Raw genomic sequence first — 20,877 nt, 5'->3', positions numbered from 1 at the left:
GGTATCTTTTGATTTCCCTCTCGTTCGTGAGGCAAGTCAAAAGACCCGCAGTTTGAAAACTACTCCCTTCACGCCTCACAGTTTGAAAACCACTGATCTAGGTCTTAAAAAATTTTCCACTGTTAGTATTTTTACTTTATTATTTTAGTTAGTTAAGTAGCGAAAATTCATTGCAGATTTTTTTAATAAGTGAAGATTCCATTCCGTACTATACGATTTACAGTAAACCCCCCTATAAAGTTGAGATAACTACCGCATTATCGGAGGGAACGTTATAAGGGGTTAAAGTTTTGAATTGTACTTTTACATTTAAACCGGTGGAAACGACTGAAATGAGTCATTGTTATATTAAAATACAATTTAAAAACATTCTCTCCGATAACGTGATACTTATCTCAACTTTACAGGGGGGTTTACTGAATTAAATTTTTATTTGGCTATTTCCATAATACATATATGTGCATTTGGGATATAAAAGGGGATATCGCTCACTCCTTTCAAGAACGTCATAAATCAAAAAACTTGATTTCTCAGGAGAACGTTTTTAAAGTTTAAGAATATAATACAATGTATTAAAAATAAATATCAAGCCACTTATTGAACTTTTTACTGTGCAACAGATCTTTTTAGGTAAAACCTGAAGGTGTTTTCTCCATTTGAAAAATAATCAGTTTATTGAAAAAAAAAATTAAACAATACCTTTTCTTCAAAATGCAAAAACAACACTTTCTGCCCGGTAGCGGGCAAGTATTAAGTTTAAAAAATGTCTCTTTTGCTGGGATATAGTACATTTCTTGGACATTCTGAAAACGTGCACAATTGAAAATTTACGATTTTTGATTTATGACGTTCTTGAAAGGAGTGAGCGATATGTCTAATTGCGTACTAACTTGAGTGTGACTTTATTCTATGCAGAGTTTTGTATTACACTTGGTATTGAACTAAAGTGTGTGCTAATCTTGATATAAAGTGTTGATATTGAACACATTTTTTTATGAGAACACTTGAGTAAAAAGGTCAAAGCTATGAAAAGTCTTGTATACAATACTTGACAAATGAATTACATTTTTTACTCTGAGCTACAATTTGTAAATATGTCACCTTTTTTGGACTTAAATTATTGTAAAAAGCTTATCTTAACATTGTTTTATCAGTGTTATTAATAGTGGGTTGTGAGTGGTGTCATTTAAAGTCAGGAAATTCAAGGTTCAATTAGGATATTTTCGACTTTTGACAGTTCTAAAATTACAATCCGCCTCCGTAGTGTAATGGCCAGCACGCTCGGCTACCGTTCTAGAGGTCCCGGGTTCGATTCCCGAGGGGGGTAAAATAAATTTAAGTGATTTTTTCACTGTCATATTTATTCAATATTACCCTGGACTGGTACCTGAAGCGGAGGGCTGATCACCTTTCCTTCATGTGTAAACGATCAAGATAACACTGCATTTATAGGACACAGTGCCCTATGCACCATTGGGGTGCGGATAAGGGTTTTCAAAATTACAATTAAATAACAAAAACTTTTTTTTATATAATTCACCTGACAATGTATTACATACTTAATTTTGTAAAAAATCTAGAAGGTACATATTCAGTCGTTTTATTAATTGATTTGGCACATTCTATATTTATCTATTTTTATTTTAAATTTTACTTGATAAATCGTACCACTATTTCTTGAAATCTATTGTAACATGTCGCTCACTCCTTTCAAGAACGTCATGAATAAAAAAAACTTGATTTTTCAGGAGAACGTTAAAGTTTAAAAATATAATACAATGTATTAAAAATAAATATCAAGCCACTTATTGAACTTTTTACTGTGCAACAGATCTTTTTAGGTAAAACCTGAAGGTTTTTTCTCCATTTGAAAAATATTTCGAATATTTAAAAAAATAATTAAACAATACCTTTTCTTCAAAATGAAAAACAACACTTTCTGCCCTGTAGTGGGTAAATGTTTAGTTAAAAATATGACTCTTTTGCGGGGATATAGTACATTTTATGGGCATTCCGAAAACATGTGACAATTAAAAATTGACAATTAAAACATGACACAACTAAAAATTGACAATTTTTGATTTAGGAAGTTCTTGAAAGGAGTGAGTATGGTGTGTTTCGATGCATTCTGCATAATTACAGGTTTTTTCACTTCGATTTGGACATTTTGCAAATCAAACTGGATGTCTTACAAAACAAATTGGATGTTTTACAAAACAATTTAGAAATTACATTGTATTTTATTAAGAAATATTCATATGAGTACTACATATACTGTCAGTGTGAATACATACCTGCCCACACATTTTATTCTGAACACATTTTGGACAGGTGTTTTTTACACCTGGGGACCGCTGGCGACGAGATTTGATAATTGCATACATATAGTTTAGACCTTACCAAAGAGACTAGTACATAATATTCATATAAAAACATTAAATAATTCCTTCTTTTCTGCATTCGAAATGAGGCCGGCGCAGAAGGTAAAAATACCCTTCCCGTCCTTAAGCATCAATCGACCAAACGGGTAGAATTATCTTTCCCGCCCTTGATGTGTTCATAGCAAGTTCGTTAGTCATTAAGTTGGCAAGCTTGTCATAGTCTGTCTGCGCCATGTGCGCTTTTCAGACATAATTTTCAATGCTACAATACTACTTGAATTCTCAATACTACTTTTGCTACTAATTTTCAATACTACTACTTAGGCACGCGCCGTTGCGTAGTTGGGTAGACGCTCGACTGCGTAACTGGCATCGCGGGTTCGATTCCCGCCAATGGAAAAATAAATTCAAGAAAGATTTGTTTTCAATTGGTCTGGGTGTTTGTGATGTATTTTTCACATTTAGCTTCCCCATCCTTACTAACCTACCTGCAAACAAGCCTCTTAAATTAGAGGATTTGCGGGTTATTCGTTTATTTAAAAAAAATATATATATTTTGTTAAATTTAAAGCTTTTTTTATAAAATATAATACAACATCTAAACTTCTTTTTTAAAATATCTTTTGATTATTAGAGGAACCGATTTGGTCTATAAAACATCCAATTTGAAGTGAAAAAACCTGTTGATAATGATGCCAAATCCATCGAAACATGTTTTACAATAGATTTTAAGAAACACAATGAACTCTCTTTTTATACGATTTCCAAAAAACACGGTGCAAAAAAATTATAAAAAATTCTATCATTTATTTTATAATGCGTATCTGTAATTTGGAATTTCAACTGACTACATGGTACTATGCTCAGTGAGGTATGCAGAAGGGGGCTGGGTGAATAATTATTGTTATCTTTGATTTTTTAAAGTATTTTTTAAATAAAATTAATATACAATAAGCAAAGATGAATTTTATTTATTGATATCCCGAATTGATTTTTATACAAAGAAACCTCCATATTTTTTATTTATGATTATTTCAGTATCTATTTTTGTGGAAGCAATGTATGGAATATGTATAAATGGGGAATACAGCATAGTGGTATTTTCAAGCAAAATTTGAAATTTATTGATATTTTCAATTGCGTTTTATTTTTTCAAGCTGGAATAAAGATTTATTATTATTATTATCTGAGTATATTATATATGATTGTAAAAATACCATGTTTAAAATATGAAATAATTCATTTATCATTTTTAAATATTATTATTATAATTTAAACTAAAAATACTACCAAATTATACAATCTTAAACTGAATTATGATTGGTTATTTTGAATATAAACTAAAAATACTACCAAATTATACAATCTTAAACTGGATTATGATTGGTTATTTTGAATATAAACTAAAAATACTACCAAATTATACAATCTTGAACTAAATTGTGATTGGTTATTTTGAATATAAACTAAAAATACTACCAAATTATACAATCTTAAACTGGATTGTGATTGGTTATTTTGAATTTAAATTAAAAATACTACCAAATTATACAATCTTTAACTGGATTGTGATTGGTTATTTTGAATATAAACCAAAAATAATACCAAATTATACAATCTTGAACTAAATTGTGATTGGTTATTTTGAATATAAACTAAAAATACTACCAAATTACACAATCTTAAACTGGATTGTGATTGGTTATTTTGAATATAAACTAAAAATACTACCAAATTATACAATCTTAAACTCGATTGTGATTGGTTATTTTGAATATAAACTAAAAATACTACCAAATTATACAATCTTGAACTAAATTGTGATTGGTTATTTTGAATATAAACTAAAAATACTACCAAATTATACAATCTTAAACTGGATTGTGATCGGTTGTGTCAGTTATGAGTGATATTTGTAAGGGGAGTATTTGTGTTTGCCTATGTGGCGTGTGTTTGAAAATAGGAATCAAGTTGTGGCAGGGTGGGATCGAGCTTTGAAGCTCTGAAAGTCCGCCACGCTATCCACAGGACCACAACCCGGCTTGAATTTTTTTAAATGTCCTATATTATATTATATTGAATGGTATACAAATTTATGACTGTTTGCTTTCTATAAATTCCAATTATGTTATGGTTTTAATTTTTGACTAAATTCAATTAAAATAAAATATCACAGAATTTTTTTTTATCTCCACACATTCACCTAAATAATATTTTTATTTTTATTTTTGAATTTTATTTTTTTTTGGTTTTGTATTTTGTATTTTAAGTGTTATTAACTTTGTAGTATGGTAATATAAAACCGTATAAATTAAAATGTTAATGTTCGTTTGTTGAAAATCTTAAATCTCCGAAAGTTATTCACCGATTGCTTCGAAATTTCGACACATCGTTGCATTTGTACAAGCTCGTGTTTTTACATACATCTGTGATGGATAAAAACGTGTTTTGTTTACCGCAATGGCAGCGCCATCTGTTGAACATAACAGCAACACAACACTGAATATTGGCAACAGCGTGCTTCTTGACAGCTGTCGTGACTTAGCATTTCAATATTTTCAATGCTTTACAAGCATCGTGAAACTAAACATATAAGAAACGTGTGATTTCTATTTATTTCTTTTCCATTTAACCTGACTGAGACACAGCAACATGTGGCTGGGTACAGCTAAAAGCCAATAAATGTGGGGAAAAAAAACTGTCAGGAGTCGGAATAATCCGCGGAGATGCGTGAATGTGGAAGAGGCAAAGATTGTTTGCAAACACAGATCGGTGTCGCGTTCTATTTTCTCTGCCTACGGTTAGTTTTGGTTCATTTACTTCTAAATAGGTCATATAGAAATTACTTTTGTTTTATTATAATGTTTTTTTTTGTGAAGTTAGGTTGGGTTGGTGGCACCAATTAGATCGCACCAATAAAACACATGGTGTTGAATAATAATTGTTAATAAATGTAATTACTTATATACTTTTTATGTGTTTTTTTCAATGAAATTTGTGCTATCACATTGATATTATGTAAGTACAGTAAAGCCTCGATATAACGGACTAGTAGGGTATTATCACTCGGGGGGAATATCTAATTCAACGTACTCAACCTATAAAGGATTGTGTAAGACTCGTTTTGTGTCTATAACAGCGGATATGATCAATATTTTCATTCATTATTTTCTTTCGCAAAATTCGCCTTCGTAAAAACGTTGTTTTCGTAAGTTGGTAACAAATGACGTCACAGAAACGGATCCACACTACTACTAATACAGGCCTTTATAGCAGATACATAAAGGGATACGCCCCATAACTAACGTAACCATTTATTTTTGTCCTCAAAACGGGACATCTACCAATTTTTACGTAATTGTATGTATATTCAAGAAAACATGTATTTTTTTCATTGTTTTTACGTATGAATTAAAAGAAAAGGAATGTTGATAAAGAAAATAAGAGGAATATATAGTATAAATATGAAAAAAATATGTTGTTCAGGCTATGTAAAAACGGGACGGTCCCGTTCAAAACGGGTCTTATGGTCACTTTACCCATAACACACCCGATGACCTAAAATTTGATGACGTATTGCGGTGTCCGTTTTTCGTTTTATTAAAATATCTAAAGCTTAATCCTTCATTTCTCCCTTACTTCTCTACAGATTTCAATAAGAATGTTACTGATAGTCTTGGAATTTTTTATATTAATTTATTAGCCAATAATAACACATCATGAGAATGATCCATTAGGGGGAGTGCATTATAAAAATAAATTTAAAACAAAACAACAACAAAAAAAATTAAAATATGAACACTATTTACTTACATAAAAATGAACAGTACAAATTCTATTTATTGTCTTCGGACACTCTTGAAGGGACGTTGCTGTTTGATATCGACGCGTTTGCTTTCGGTAATCCTACTTTGAAAAGGGAATCAAGTTTTGTTTGCACTTTTAAAATTTGCTGTTTTTTTTTTCTATAATCAACTATAAAATTAGGAAAATGCGTATAATACATTTGAACTTTGTTATTTGACGAAAAGTCAATAAATGATATTAGATCGTCGAGATGTGATCTTACCACTGATAACTTAATTTTTGGCAGTATTGTTTCTTCTTCTTTTATATTCATAACTCTCATTTTTTAGGTTCATAACTTCATCTGCTATTTCACTTTCAGTCATGATATTATACCCACGGTCATCTTCATCTACTTCTAGCCATTGTTAGACCTCTTCCTCAGCTACTTCTTATCCGGCATAATTTAAACAGGGCGTTTAAAAAGAAATACATTTGACTTGATTTTTTGTTCGTTATATCCGATGTTCGTTAAATACAGGTCCGTCATATCTAGATTTTACTGTAATAATTTTTTTTTAATTTTGACTTAATAAAACCAATAATTTTTATGTAACAATACCACACTTTAATTTTAATTACTTATGGATTAATTGGAACATCAGAAAAACTGACTTGAATGAGGAAAATTATGTATTGTATTGTATAATTTATTTTTTCAATGAATTCCATAAATATAAACCTTTAAATAAAAATAGTTTTTTATTATTTATTATTTTATTATTATTACCTACACCTAGTTATTTGGCTAACGCCTCTAACGTCACGAAAAGTCTACTCTGATAAGGTTTCTCCCTCGGGCCATTCATCTTTATTTATCTCGGTCATCCTTACAAGCTTGCTCCGCAGGAATACCGCATCCGATGTACGATTGCTTGAAGCAGACCTTCCGTTCTACTAGAAGAGGTTCGGCATTTTGTGTCCTGGCTTGGTTTATGGTACCAATGTCCTTTAATAATTTTATCATGTATGATACCACCTCTCGTGACACTTCCTTATGAACTAACAAGGATCCGATGTCGGATAGGTCCTCACCCAGGCTCCTGCAACGCACCTCCAGCTGTTGTCTGTGAAACCTGAAAAGGGGGCAAAGCATCATCAGGTGAGGGACATCTTGAGGTGTCATCATCACACGTACAGCTGTCGATCTTGAAACGATGCGTTTATATGATGCAGTGCCCTATGCACCATCGGGTGCGGATGAGGGTTTGAAGAAGTAGGTAATGTGGAAATAGTTGGCCAAAGGTCAGGAGTTGAACGGTCAAGAGGCAGACTGCTCCTACTCCCTCAGTCCGCCTGGTAAATATCCTGAGTAGCTGCCAGGAGCGCAGCGGTCAGCGGAGTATGCCATATCAGCAATAAAGCATCCGAAGAAGGTAATGTGGAAAAATAATCGGCCGAAGGTCAGGAGTTGAACGGTCAAGAGGCAGACTGCTCCTACTCCCTCAGTCCGCCTGGTAAGTATCCCGAGTAGCTACCAGGAGCGCAGCGGTCAGCGGAGTATGCCATATCAGTAATAAAGCATCCTTCCATATTGCCGGTCGCCGATGGGCTATTTCTGTCCTCCGCGCGGGTAGCGCAGCCCGCTCGGCCCGCATTCGGGTGCCGCCGCTCGCCGAGACCGCACGTCACGACCGCCCGTCCGCCGCCGCTCTCAGCTCCCCCGTGCTCTCGCCGACCAATCGTAGCTCAGTCAGTATCGTATTACCAACATCTAAAAATAACATTACTTACCGCCATTTTTGACTTATATCTTTCGAAAATCGAATTGGCATACTCGAAATTTTCTCCGACGACGGCGTCCTGTGCTTCTAACCGACGATTTCGTATATATTTGTGATTAACTTGTGGTTTGTGTTGTTCGAATACCCGCTCGGATTTATACATCCCGTGGAATCTGTGAAGGTATTTTATCTTTTTTTCCTGTAAATACACCCTAATTTACATGACATTGCTTGCAATAACAATCATCAAATACATACCCAAAAATATATACCCAATTCCATTAAAATAAGTAACATTTTCTTCAACATCTAATATTTATTTATCCGCAATGTCTCTTTTTCATCGCGAATATTTCAAAACATGGTTACTCTTTTAGTGAATTATTTAGTTTATTTGTTATTATTTTATATATCCCTCGTCTACATATTGCATTTTATTTATCTTCCCACTTTCTTCTTGCTTATAGCTAGTGTGTTGTAATATTTGGCAGATTAACAAGTATCTACCATCTTTATATCGGGCTTCTCGTTTTTTCGCAGTTATTATTGTACCAGAGATACCCATTTCAAATTGTCACTCTTTCTCCCCGGAATTTTTCTTTCCCTCACGCTTTTTGCCATTTTATTATTGAACTAATTTTCTTTCTAATATATCAAAGAAATATTTATAAAGGGAGAGATATCCAATGCATAGTCAGGGTAATCGATATTGTTTTTTGCAATCATTTTCCAAATTACTCTCTGTCGAAAATGGAAAACTGCCAACATTTTTAAGCTCAACCTTATTATTTATTTAACATTAAATTGGCCACCGATTCCATGTCGATTTTATGCAATACGTGCTCTCGACCGTACGTGTTATCATCAAGCTTTAAATTCAACACATTTTAAGGCCAAATATACGATAAATCACAATATTTTTTTCTTTAAACCCAGGTAGCATTCAACGTAATTGAATTATTTGCTTAAAACACCGTTTTTTAATTGAAAAAATAAGCTTTTCTTCCAAATAAATATATGGTTTTTAAAAGAAAAGAGTTGCTAAAGATAAAGAGTTAAAAAAATATATGTGTAAATTAGTTTTCAATATATAAATACAAAAAATTGTACGTGTACCCTTAAAATAACTTAATAAACAATTGTTTAAAAACTCCCAACTTTAAGGTGTCATAATTTATTTCTTCTTCTTCAAACCCTTATCCGCACCCCAATGGTGCATAGGGAGCTGCATGAAATAAACGCAGTGTTATCTTGATCGTTGTTAACACATGAAGCAAAGGTGATCAGCCTCCCGCTTCAGGTAATATTGAATAAATATTAGAGAAAAAAAATAATTAATGTAGCAATGTACAAAGCTGATAATTTTTAAAAATGTGTGTATAATTTTAGAATAATGAATCAATGTTTATTTCAATTCTATCATATATTAATTTAAATTAAATATAAGGATGATTCTTTTTATTAATTTATTTATTTATTGATTGGAACCCAACAGAATATTTAATTTTATTTTTTAACATCTCATCAAAGATGAAGAAGAATATGGAAGTCTGGGCATTTACGGGGCTTACGACCGTCATAGGCTGGTTTAAGTGATCACTTTACACACGTGTAACATTCACCAATTCTACCCATTATTGACAACCACACTACTCAAATTCTTGGAAGTTCTATATATATGAACCAATTTAGAAACCTTGTTCATGAATCACTAGAACTTCACTAGAGACATCTATTGGTGAGATGTAAAGAAGCTATAATATATATTATAATAATATATATATATTATAATCCAGGATTCGGATCTCACATACTAATATAAGAGTTTCTGCTTAATAAAAAGCTTCTTTACATCTCACCAATAGATGTCTCTAGTGAAGTTCTAGTGATTCATGAACAAGGTTTCTAAATTGGTTCATATATATAGAACTTCCAAGAATTTGAGTAGTGTGGTTGTCAATAATGGGTAGAATTGGTGAATGTTACACGTGTGTAAAGTGATCACTTAAACCAGCCTATGACGGTCGTAAGCCCCGTAAATGCCCAGACTTCCATATTCTTCTTCATCTTTGATGAGATGTCAAAAAATAATAGGAAATTTTCTTTATCAACTAGTCAAAAAGACATCAACAATATTTGTCTTAAACGTATTAAAAGAAACATTATTGATGTCTATTTCATTAAGCATACATTGCACATATCGCAGGCTCGATTTAAAAATGAATTTTGGTAGGACTTGGTGTGCTTCTATTCTACTCGTATTTCTTTTCTCAGCCTGCAAATTGCAACAATTCCTGAATGTTATTATGTATTTTCTGACATAAAATAAATATAGCTGGAATTTTTCGTCTCGAGAGATGCATTTGTTTGGCTCGCGTATAAAGTATATGCAATTCCATACATGCAGGAGTGCATCTTCGTATTGTTGACATGTTCGTATTTACATGAGAGTGTTTACATTATATTGCGAGGTCTTTTAAACCGCTCACAGAAATAAACCTGTTTCAAGATTTTAATGAATAATGCGTCGTACAGAAAAATAAACGATTTTAACGATAAGAGATATACAAGGTTCAAGTATTCTTTGCATTTTTTTATAGAATTAAATAACAACTAAATATACAGTTTTTATATAGATTAACTCATATAGTTTTTTTTCCATAATTTATCAATTTTATATTTCATCAATTTTATTTGACCAGCATATAACAATATAGAAAATACATCATCTTTGTATTTTTGTATTTATTTAAAAGTGTGTCATTTTCAAAATATTATGGGCTAAGGAGAGCTCGCAAATATACAAATCATCAAGCGAACGGTCGCGTGAGGGGCCAGACGTGTCTTCGCGCATTTTTTTTAAATATACCATATAATATTATAAATTGATTTTTTTAAGAATATTTTTATATATTTTTTAGCTCCTTGCCTTCCAATAACGCTTTTCTTTTAAAAACCATATATTTATTTCATAGAAAAATCGATAAAATAAGTTTTATTTTAGTCATATAAGTATAAATAAATACTTTATTTTCAAAAAGCACAATATTTTTTCACGCATTAATATACCAATTGTGATACAGTGGAAATAAACTTTTACCAAAAAAGTAATGTATTTTTTATGACCTATAATTTCTCTTTTCTTCTAACCCTTATTCGCATATTCACCCTTTGGTGCATAGGGCACTGCATCGTATTGACGCAGTGTTATCTTGGTCAAGGTCAAGGGGATCACTCCTGCGTTTCAGGTACCAGTCCAGCAAAATAAATATTAGACTGAGAAATCACTAATATATCTCTTACCCTCCCCTGGAAATCGAACTCGGGACCTAAACACTTAGCTAAACACTTTAACCATCAAACCATGGAGACGGATTGCAAATTGATATATTTGAAGAAATAAAAAGACTTTGTTTTTTATCCACTCACTTTTTTATTTATTAAAAACCAACTAGTTGCGGCAACAACCTGTTGCCCTCTTCAGGGTTTGTTTTATTTAATAACCAAACGTGCCGAAACTAGTTGGTTTTTAATAATAAAAAAAGAGAGTGGGTCAAAAAACGAAGTCTTTTTATTTCTCAAAATATATTACAATGATCCACAAAGTTAATGCTTTCAATGTTCAAAATTAACAATTCATACTATTAATAAAATTATAGGAATAAGTATAATCAATTTTCCATAATCGTGTTATATTTCTCCAATTTTTTTGTCAATATTCTCATTGGTTTCAAATGTATTGAATTTTAATATGAAAATAAGCTGTTCGCCCATTGATTGGTGCGGCCATGCGGTAGCGATCGCTAATTCGCACTCTTTAGTGATGTGCATTATCAGTAGATCGGTAGGTACTGTAGATAAGTACCTACCCACTAAAAGAAGGTACTGTATTTAAGTACTTATTTATGTAAATTTATAGGTACTGGTCAATACACATGCCTAGGCACTATCACACCCTTACGAACACCTGCTTTATAGATTACGCTAATAATTCACGTAGGTACATTGTACGGCTTTCTATGTGCTATATACTTACGATAGCAGGCGATAAGGATGTTTTTACATACCTATAATGTAAAAACGTAGGTACTATGCAGATAGGAGATATGCAAAAAGCCTAAAATTGTACATTTAAAAAAATATTAACAAATTACTGCCTAAATTACACTAAAGTATCTTCTTTAAAGCCTTATCCGCACCCCAATGGTGCATAGGGCACTGCATAATATAAGCGCTGTGTTATCTTGATCGTTAACACACGAAGGAAAGGTGATCAGCCCTCCGCTTCAGGTACCAGTCCAGGGTAATAATTGAATAAATATTTGAGTGAAAAAATCACTTGTATTTATTTGACCCCCCCCCCTGGGAATCGAACCCGGGACCTCCAGAACGGTAGTCGAGCGTGCTGACCATTACACTACGCGTGCTGACACTGAAGTATACTAAATGTATATTTTATTTTTATTTTACATAGTTACATATTTTTTATAGTGATTTAAATTCTACAATTGTATTAATAAATTATGAAAGGTGTATTAAGACAATTAAGATGCAAGAAAGAATAGTTAAACAAATTTGAGGCCAGTGTCGGTTGTTCTTGAATGATTGGTAATAGAAGCAGAGGAAGACCGAAGAAACATGGTATAATCATCTTTGTATTTTAAATAGTACTTTAAAGTGGTCAGGTCATGAATAGGAATAATCGGCGGGTTTGTATGAGGAGATGCATGAATGTGGAAGAAGCGAAGATTGTTTGCAAAGATAGATCGGTGGCCGTGATTACGCTCAAGTATTTTAAACACTTGATCATGCCGAGTTTTCCTCGGCCTTTGTCTGCTCTTATTCCCAACAATATTCGCCTCATAAATTTGTTTTACTATTCTTTCTTCACTCATTCGATTCACGTGACCAAACCATCTCAACGCACCTTTCTTAATTAAGGCCCAGTATTCGTAAGTCGCAACTTAATTTTCACTAAATCCAGGTAACATTTTACGTTTTTTTTTCATCTTCTTTTAACACCGTTTTTGCATTGAAAAAATAAAAAAAAAAATCGAAATAATTACATGGTTTTGAAATTGGTTTGAAGAGTTATTGAAAGGTAAAGATTTTACTTAGTAAATACCACTATTTTTTTTAAATCTAGTGCGACACGTGTTTCGATGCATCCCGCATCGTTTTCAAATACCGTATGGTGTTTGAAAATGATGCGGAATGCATCGAAACACGTGTCGCAGTAGATTTTCAGAAATAGTGGTATTTACTAAGTAAAACTTTAATTGAAAATTGATCGATTTTACCGCAAAGTGACTGCCGAATCAATTCATGAAAAATGAAAGGTAAAGAGTTAAAAAACATATTTTTATATTTTTCTGTATATATTCTGAAAAACAAAAAAATATTCAATATAGGTACCTACATTCTTTAAACAATCGGGCGTGAGCAGAAATGTGACCTCTCCGGCGGTCTCCGGTGGAATGAATGCGAGCTAACGAATGCTGGACCTTAAGAAACATCTTTGTACATAAATATCGAAATCTTACTCTGATAAATGATCAGTCTTGTGATTATATCGAGGTAACAAAATTCCTATAAATACATAAATTTTTTTAAATAGAAAAAAAATCTCTTCAATCGATTATCGTAAACGATCTGTCTAATTTTCTTACAAAAACATGTCTAATATTTTTGATGTATCTGCTCGTTGATGGCCTGTGATTTTTTTCATCTTGGCGTCTGACCAAATCTTTATAAAAAAATGTTATGATGTATCTATGTATGTAATATCGTGGATATACGACGTTTCTATAACGCATTTTAGTTTGTTCATCTATATTTATTATCGGTCACCAAGCAAACTTTTTATTTCTTTCTCTCCGTCTAAATCCTCATAACTGAGAGTTGCGACACTTCGCTCACTCCTTTCAACAACGTCATATATCAAAAATCGTAAATTTTCAGTTGTGCATGTTTTCGAAATGCCCATAAAATGTACTATATCCCAGCAAAAGCGGCATATTTTTAACTTAATATTTACCATATTATTTTTTAACATCTCATCAAAGATGAAGAAGAATATGGAAGTCTGGGCATTTACGGGGCTGACGACCGTCATAGGCTGGTTTAAGTGATCACTTTACACACGTGTAACATTCACCAATTCTACCCATTATTGACAACCACACTACTCAAATTCTTGGAAGTTCTATATATATGAACCAATTTAGAAACCTTGTTCTTGAATCACTAGAACTTCACTAGAGACATGTATTGGTGAGATGTAAAAAAATAATATGAAAGTGACTCCTGTAATTGGAGATAATCCAGATTTTGTGAACTATTTGGTCACACTCAAAATGTTGCTAATATTTAAAGTGTTGTTTTTGCATTTTTAGGAAAAGGTAATGTTTAATTATTTTTTTAAACGTACAAAATATTTTTCAAATGAAGAAAAAACATTCAGATTTTACCTAAAAAATCTGTTGCTCAGTAAAAAGATCAATAAGTGGCTTGATATTTATTTTTAATACATTGTATTATATTTTAAAACTTTAAAAACGATCTCCTGAAATATCAAGTTTTTTTTTATATATGACGTTGTTGAAAGGAGTGAGCAATATATGGACTTGCAAACTTTGATTAGTGTGGTTGTCGAAACAAGACATCCATATCATAAATCTTCCTAAATCAAATGATATCCACCTTATTTTTACACCTTGCAATAAGTAAATGTTATGTGCTATTTTTATATTAATGGTTGATAGTTGGTTATCTACACTTGAAAGATAGCGCATTATAATCAATATCATGAAAAAGTATCCAGAAATAATATTTTCCAAAAGTCATATCATTTCGTTATAAGCGTTACCCATACAATCCAATATTCGATCACAAATTGTCATCGATTTACATGCCCAAACCATCTCAAAACACCTATCTCAATGCTATTTTAATTACAATTTATTTTTAAAAAAACATTACAAACAATATATGTAAGCAAGAAGACTTAAAGATGTAGAAGAATCCCGCTTCGAAAAAAATCTTTCAGACACATAGAACAGATCCAATGAGATATTGTTCAACATAGCGGTAGCTCTTCCTACAGGCATAACCATCGGCAGGTTGGTCCTGTGTATAGGAATGTGAAACAATTTATACCGACGCTGTCTTAGGTAACTATCGGGAACATACAGACCAATGTTCCGGATAATTTCAGGATTATCGACCATACCGCGCAACAATCGATAAAAATGCGTAATCAAATACACATTCCTTCTAGTCTCTAAACTATTGTAGCCAAGTATCTATCTATGTAGTATAATGCTTATCTCTGCCTTTATATCCCTATTCGAACATCTATCATACATCGTTTTGCTGCACATTTGTCCAACATCAATACTAGTTTTTTAAAAACCACTTATTTTGTAGGTACAACAAAATAATTTATTTTAATATTCACATGGGGTCTTGTAAAAATATTTCAATGCACGACTCTTCTTTTTTCTGTTTCCATCCCAACTTATCGTCTTAGACTGTTGGGATCAGCTCTCCTCGTCTTCAGATGGTAGGGTCTTTCTATCATGGACAACGTCACCTAGGTCATGCCTTCGAATCATGTTATCTTTCTGTATCATCCATGAATGTTTTGGTCTTCCTCTATATGTTTTTCGAGGAAGATCCATGGCGATTGTCTGGTTCACAATATGTTCAGGTTCTTTACGTCCTATGTGCCCATACTCTCTCAATTACCTTTCCTCTACCTTACTATTGATGTCTACACCTAGGCTTCCACGAATGCGTGAACTCTTTATTTTGTCTCTAAGGGACACTCCAAATGACCACCTAAGCATTTGCATTTTAGCAGTTTCTAGTTGCCTAGAGTAGGCGTTATACATCGTCCAGCATTCGGAGCTATAGAGGAGTGCGGGTCTAACAATTGTTTGGTAAACATTTCCATTTAGCTTGGCTGGCATCTTTTTTTTTACATATTTCGATACACGCGTATAATATATTAAAAATATGATGGCAAATTACAATAATATAATATACGTCGTGGATCTGTTTGATAATCTAACAGATAAAATTAATATTAACGGCCCGAGTTGTAGAAAAAGTCGATGTACTAGTGACATTTTGGATAATAAAACAGTATTAAGAATTCAATAAGATACTATCTCGAAACCGGTTGTCAAATGATGACATCGTGTGAACACAAGTATACCTTGAGTTTTTTTACGTAATTTGTTTTTTTAAATCACTTTTTTTGGGGGAACAGTGAATAAAATTTATGAGGCTAATGTAATTGGGAATAGGAGTGAAGGAAGACCGTGGAAAACTTGGCATAATCGAGTGTTTCAAATACTTGAAAGGGGTCAGGTCAGGAGTCGAAATAATCGGCGGGTATATATGAGGAGATGCATAAAATTGAGGCGATGTTTGTAAGCAAAGACAGATGGGAGTGGCTTTCTATTCTCTCTGCCTACCTCAGCAAAGAAGCAGCATGATGGTTAGTTAATTAGTTACTGTTTTTATAAAGAATTTACAATATGGAAAATTACAGAAGTTTGTGCTTCAATCCTAAAAATTATTTCATTTATTGTTTCGGCATTAACTTTGTGGTAAGACATGTTACAATGATTAAAGAAAACACTTCGTAAATAAATTAAAATTATTACACCTTGTTCCATATAAAGGCCAAATTATGAATTATCTTGAAAATTTAGAAATACAAAAAAACCTGAATTCTAATAATAATTTATTAAATAATATATTGTTTCAAAATTCTTCGCCATTGCTTTCCATTTTTCCTTTGATTTCAAACTCCGTTCCTTGACTAACCCCTTCCCCTTACTTTCCCCTCTCCTTATTTATAGAACAATTTTATATTTCATATTTTAGTTATTATACAGACCTGAATGATGGAAGTTTGACTTCTGAAACATGTAGTCTATAATAAAGCTCAAGTAGTAAAAAACGAAGTGTTTTCTTTAATCATCCTAAAAATTATTACTCATTTTTCATTTAGAGTTTTACAAATTTGTTAATTAATCTCAACTTCTCATAATATAAATGAAGAGGTTTTCTGTAAATTTGACAGTTCTAAGTATATCTTCAAAAATACATATTTGTATACATACATTTCAATGGAAATATTCTAATTTCTCTTGTTTTATTTCTTCAAAAAAATATTTGTCGAGATATTTTTGTCCGAATTAACTGCCAGAAGAATAGTCATTTATCCCAAGTTTTATGCTCCATTGATCACTGACGTGCCTACATAAAAATAATGATGAAGAAGAGAAAAAGTGGAGTTATTTGAAGCGTGGTAGTGAAATATTGAAACACAAGGTGACCACAAGGAAGAAAGCGCTTTTGAAGAAATAAAATGTTGAAGTTAAAAGTTATTTATTGGCATAAAAATGTAGTTTTACTATTCATCTGTCGATTTAAACAACTGTAGTTTTCGAAACTAGTCATGTTTAATGAAATAAAACTCACCAATAGCTGTCTCTAGTGAAGTTCCAGTGATCCAAGAACAATGTTTCTTAATTGATTCATATAAATAGAACTTCCAAGAAATTGAGTAGTGTGGTTGTCAATAATGGGTAGAATTGGTGAATGTTACACGTGTGTAAAGTGATCACGCCCACACTTCCATATTCTTCTTCGTCTTTGATAACATGTCAAAAATAATATGAAATAAAACTCAATAAGTGGTATTATGAAGTGTTTATTTTTATTAAATAATAAAATTAATACCATTGATTGATCAGACATTATTTCACAAAACATAACTTCAAAAGCGTACATTTGACAGTAATTTTTCACTTCAACATCAAATGTAATAAGAATCGTGTGCTTTGCCGACGATGTGGTACTCGTCGCAGAATCTGAAGACGATCACCAAAGAATGCTTTATAAACTCCATCAAACATCACTATAATACAACATATTGATATCCACAGAGAAAACAAATAGTCTTTAGACAAATAAGAAGAAATGTAAAAACCTAGCAATATGTAAACTAGTTGTGGAAAATCAAATAATTGAATAGATAATGGAGCTTAAGTATCTGGGAGTTGCCACCAGCAACCTCTATAATGAGACTCAAAGACAGGTCAAAAAATCGAGATGCCTAAGATAAATAATCTGGAAGAATAATTGCATGAATATTGAGAGAAAAGTAAGAATATACAAGACACGTGTAAGACCGATTGCCACATATGGGATAGGGACCAAAGCAGACACAGCGAGAACCAAATCTCTTCTAAGAACTTCAGTAATCAGGACATTGAGGTGCATAACCGGAAACTCGTTAAAAGACCGAATATGGAACACGGAAATTTAGGGAAATGTGTAGTACAGAGGATATAGAAAGAAAGTAAAATGAAAATATACAAAACATGTGTTCGACCAATAGGCACTTATGGGATTGAGGCAAGAGCAGATACTTCCAGAACAAAATCTCGACTTCGAACCTCCGAGATAAAGACTCTCTGATCTATAACCGGAAACACATTGCGAGACCGAGTAAGAAATACCGACATCCGAAGCATGTGTAAGACGGAGGATATCGTGAGGTGGGGACGACAACAAAGGCGATACTGGAAGTAACATGTAAACAGAATGTCAGAAGACAGACTTCCACGTATCGCCCTCCAAGGCAACCCTGAAGGACGCAGACCTCCAAAAAGATGGATAGACAGCTGGGAGTCAACATCCCAAGAGCGACATGCGGAGGTACAAACAGATCCCTAGGATCTACAAGAAGAAGAAGAAGGGAAGATAGCAAAGACGATTCTGGAATGCCCATGTCAATAGACTGCAAGAAAATAGGCTGGTCCAAATTGTTCTCCAAGAGAACCCAAACGGAAGAAGACCACCTGGAAGACCTCCAAAGCGATGGCGTGACAGCTGCCAGTCCACGTCGCAAGAGACATATCCTCAGACGGAACAGACAGATCCTCGGATCTAGAAGAAGACATTTTAATGTGAAGACTACCGGAGCATTTCGTCGTAACATCGCTCGCGGCGAGCGTCACCGAGCATCCAAAACTATGGATGAGCGCTCGACTCGCTGTACTGACTATACGAATGCTCGCATCGTAACGTGTTACGGTACGACGAAATGTTCCGGCCAGTCTCCACCTTTATATTTTTCAAAACCGCCTTATTCCTCGCGGTCATCTTGTATACAGATAACAGTTTTTATCACCAAATAACAGTTTTCCTTTTTTTTCTTCGCGCTTCGATATAAATAATTGCAGGCTGTCTGATATAATCATATATCGCAGATGGATATCGAATCATGATCGTTTGTACAAATACTTTGAGCACGAAAAACACGTAATTTTATATTACGCCTCTGTGCGATATTATTTCTGAATATTATTATAGGTAACACGCTAATCGCACATTGTGTTATGCTATTGTTGGCTGGCCTTATTATTTTTCGTCCGTTTGCCTAAAATATGTATGTAGCTCAACATGTTTTCTCGCAGCTCTATACTTATATATTCGATCTTTAAAACATTGTTTCCAATAAGACACAGTATTGTGTATCAATATACATACAGTGGAACCTCTCATAATGAGCATAATTCGTTCCAGAATCCCACTCGTTAAGCGAAACATTTTTTTTGTTTTGACTGGCTCGGAAGTCCCAGCTTACGAGTGAATGTCGTAAAAGGAGACATCCCCTTTCTCTGTAACTCGTTAAGCAAAACGTCGCTCGTTAAGGGAGCAAATTTTTCGCTTTTCTGTTTGCTCGCTATGCGAATTTCTCGTTCCACTGTACATGTATGTATATACAGTAAGCCTCCAGATAACATTGAGATAGGTTCCGCGTTATCTGAGGTAACGTTATAGGAGGTTGATATTATTACATTTTGACCAGTGGAAATGACTGAAATTAGTCATTATTGAATTAAAATGGAATCTAAAAACATCTACCCTGTATAACGTTTCCTCCGATAACGCAGTATCTATCTCAACGTAATGGGGAGTTTACTGTATACAATTAACTGAATAAAACTCCACACCACTCTGTAATCACGCATCGGAATGATCGGCGGGTATGTATGAGGAGATGCATGAATGTAAAAGAGGCGAAGATTGTTCGCAAAGAGTAGTGTGGCGTTATATTCTCTCTGCCTACCAGTTTATGGGCCATTAGATGCTTATAAGAGTTGGAAGATACATAAAAATCATTGTTCGTGCAGGAAAAGAGATGTTTTTTTCACGTCAATTTTTGATTTTAATTTTACTGGGTAAATACCACTATTACTTAAAATCTATTGTAACACGCCTCTTCCCTATTGTCTGTTTTTTCCACTGATAAAAAATAAAACAGAAATAAATAAAAATAACTAAGGAACAGCTCCTACCCCCTCTTCATCCTTCAACGTCCCAAGGACACAACTCCTTGTTTATTTAGACTAAGCTTCACATGCGGTATTTGAAAATTGTAAGGAATTTTTTTTAAATGTGTATCTGAAAATGATGCGGAATGCATCGAAATACGTGTCACATTAGATAAGAAATAGTGGCATTTGCCAAGTGAAACTTGGCAATTGGATAGAATTAAATTGGATAGATAATACCACAGTTTTTGACATTTAAATAAAAAAATAATGAAAGCCTTAATGAAAAATACAGAAAAAATCCATTTATTCACTGATTAAAATAACCGGAGAGCAATGTTTCACATATAAAACTGACCCTTGAAATTGGTAAAAATAGTGTTTTTAAATAAATATAATAATATGATAATAAAACCCTTATCCGCACCCCAATGGTGCATAGGGCACTGCTTCATATAAACGCAGTGTTATCTCGATCGTTTACACATGAAGGAAAGGTGATCAGCCCTCCGCTTCAGGTACCAGTCCAGGTAATATTGAATAAATATTACAGTGAAAAAATCA

General features: G+C 33.1%; 1 protein-coding gene across 10 annotated transcripts in view; it reads left to right on the top strand.

The window, feature by feature from the left end:
• The first annotated feature begins 7,823 nt into the window (after positions 1–7,823).
• Positions 7,824–20,877, top strand: part of Zasp52 (Z band alternatively spliced PDZ-motif protein 52) — a 110,595-nt gene continuing 97,541 nt past the window's right edge. For 6 of the 10 annotated variants that reach the window (XM_088267633.1, XM_088267631.1, XM_088267639.1 and 3 more), the window contains exon 1: positions 7,824–8,132. The gene's annotated coding sequence lies outside the window, so the exon portion shown is untranslated. The remainder of the gene's footprint in view (positions 8,133–20,877) is intronic. The other 4 variants (XM_088267634.1, XM_088267642.1, XM_088267632.1 and 1 more) reach the window with 1 other exon arrangement.

The sequence above is a fragment of the Brachycentrus maculatus genome, unplaced genomic scaffold (assembly GCF_059751285.1).
Source record: "Brachycentrus maculatus isolate JH-2025_06_01 unplaced genomic scaffold, ASM5975128v1 h1tg000301l, whole genome shotgun sequence".
NCBI classification, from domain to species: Eukaryota; Metazoa; Arthropoda; class Insecta; order Trichoptera; family Brachycentridae; genus Brachycentrus; species Brachycentrus maculatus.
The sequence above is the reverse complement of the archived record's forward strand: the minus strand, read 5'-3'. Positions and strand labels throughout refer to the sequence as shown.